At 35.2% G+C, this 2,414-nt stretch overlaps 1 non-coding gene across 1 annotated transcript; it reads right to left on the bottom strand.

Moving 5' to 3' along the window:
- Nucleotides 1-874: 874 nt before the first annotated feature.
- On the bottom strand, nucleotides 875-981 carry LOC131181785 (small nucleolar RNA R71). Its single transcript, XR_009150262.1, has one exon. It is a non-coding gene; the product is annotated as a small nucleolar RNA R71 (small nucleolar RNA).
- Between the last annotated feature and the right edge of the window lie 1,433 nt (nucleotides 982-2,414).

Here is a 2,414-nt window from a genome sequence, read left to right as displayed (position 1 = left end):
CTATCGCTTGAATTTCAAAATTAGCTTGAATTAGTCAATTTTTATATAAAAAAATTCAATTATTAACACAACTCTTCGAGGAAACGATAACTTTTCTATATTACTTATATGACCCGTGCAGTTGCGGTTGGGCCACATCAAGTTTTTGGCGCCGTTGCCAGGGAGTTGTTTATTTAAGATTGAATTCTTGATTATTTTAGTTGTTTATAGTTTTTATCTTTGTTATCTTTTCATTTTGTGTTTGTTTGTTCTTTTTAGGTACTCTTAATCTTTTATGAGAAGAGCTAGAAGCACAAGTGATACATCCTTAATGTTTAATCCTGAAATTGAGAAGTTTTGTAGAGCCAACAAGAAAGAAACCAGAAAAATGAAAGAAGCCTTGAGAGCAACTAAAATTGAAGTAGAAATGGCTGATGAGAGAATTAGAATTGGTGGTGGTAATGCTGGAAATGATCTAAACAATAAAAATGCGGCTCATGGTGAAGAAGTTGTGAATGCTAATGTGCCTAAGGGAAGTATGATGGATCATGCATTCCCTCATTTTGATGATTTGAGAGAGAGTATAGCAAGAATAAGAATTGATGCAAATAGCTATAAGACGGATTTTAGGGTTCTTCAAATGATTCAAAATTCCTAATTTGGGGGACATCCTTCAGAAAATCTACACACACATCTTAAGAAATTTGCTATGATTTGTGATATGCAAAAACAACCTGGAGTGTCTGATGATGCAGCAAGATTAAAGCTATTCCCATTCTTTTTGAAGGATAGAGCATTAGATTGGCTTAATTCTCTACCTCACAATTCTATTACAAATTGGGAGCAACTCATTGATGCATTCCTTGCACAATATTTTTCATCTAGAAAAACTCAAGAATTGAGGAATTAAATGATAGCTTTCAGACTAAGAGAAGATGAAACTCTCTATGAATCATGGATGAGATGGAAGGAATTAGAGAGACAATGTCCACATCATGCCATTCCAAAATGGATGATAAACCAAAATTTTTACACCAATGTTACTCCTGCAATTAAAGGGATTATTGATGCTCAAACAGGAGGAGAATTTATTATGAAGCAAGAAAATGAAGCTTATGAGCTATTGGAGAAAATTGTAAAGAATACTCATCTTTGGAGTAGTCTAAGAGGACCAGCTCCAACACAAAAAAGGCAAGCTGCTGGAATGTATGACCTTGATCCATTCAACATGATTAATGCAAAGTTTGATGCACTTACAAATGTTTTAGCAAAGAAGATGGAAGATTTAAGTATGTTGGTTAGTTCATCATCATCATCTAGAAGTTCACAACAAGTTGCTTATGCAGAAGGAACTACCAGCTGTAGAGTAGACTATGGAGATCAAACTACATATGTTGGTAATTATGGGAACAAACAGATGGGGAATCCTTACTCTCAAACATATAATCCATCTTGGAGGAATCATCACAACTTTTCATGGGGAAAATAGCAAAACTAAGTCCCAAATTAGAATTTTCAACCACAACAGCAACAAAGAGTTCCATATCAGCAAAATAGGCAACCATTGCCTAATTTTTAGCAAAGAAACATGAATCCTCCACAATAATAGCAAGAGCAAGGTTCTACCATAAAAGCTTTATTACAACAAATTCTTGCCAACCAAACTAAGCATGATGAAGGTATGAAAGAAATGAAAGCAAGGCTAGAACAGATGCAAACACATAACAGAATGTTGGAAAACCAGATTGCACAACAAGCATCTTCCTCAGGTATCAAGTCTTTTGGAAAACTTCCAAGTCAACCGAAAAACCCAAGAGAGCAGTGTCAAGCCATTACTTTAAGAAGTGGGAAGGTTGTAAATAATGAGAAGAGTGAAAAAAGTGAGAAGAGAGAAAATAAGAGAGAAATTGATGAGAGTAAAAAATAAGAAAGTGAGAAAGAAAGTGCAGAACAAGGTAAAGAGAAAGTTGAAGAGAAAGAAGAGAAGTATATATCTCCAGAGCCCTATAAGCCATAACTTCCCTTTCCACAAAGATTTCAAAAAGCTGAGCTTAATAAGCAATTTGGAAAGTTCTTAGAGGTTTTGAAGAAGCTATACATAAATGTGCCTTTCATTGATGCTCTTTCGCAAATGCCCTCTTATGCAAAATTCTAGAAAGAAATTCTCTCAAACAAGAGGAGACTTGAAGACCATGAAACTGTAGGTTTGACAGAAGAATGCAGTGCCATACTCCAGGGGAAACTTCCTCCTAAGCTCAAAGACCCTGAAAGTTTTTTAATTCCATGCCATATTGGAGAGTCGTGTTCTACAAAAGCTTTAATTGATTTAGGGGCTAGTGCAAGCCTTATGCCCCTCTCCATCTATGAAAAGCTCAATTGGGAGATCTTAAGCCAACTCATATTTCTCTTTAGTTAGCTAATAGATTAATTAAGTA

The sequence above is a fragment of the Hevea brasiliensis genome, chromosome 7 (assembly GCF_030052815.1).
Source record: "Hevea brasiliensis isolate MT/VB/25A 57/8 chromosome 7, ASM3005281v1, whole genome shotgun sequence".
Lineage (NCBI taxonomy): Eukaryota > Viridiplantae > Streptophyta > Magnoliopsida > Malpighiales > Euphorbiaceae > Hevea > Hevea brasiliensis.
Note: the sequence above shows the minus strand (reverse complement) of the source record. Positions and strands in the feature narration are given on the sequence as shown.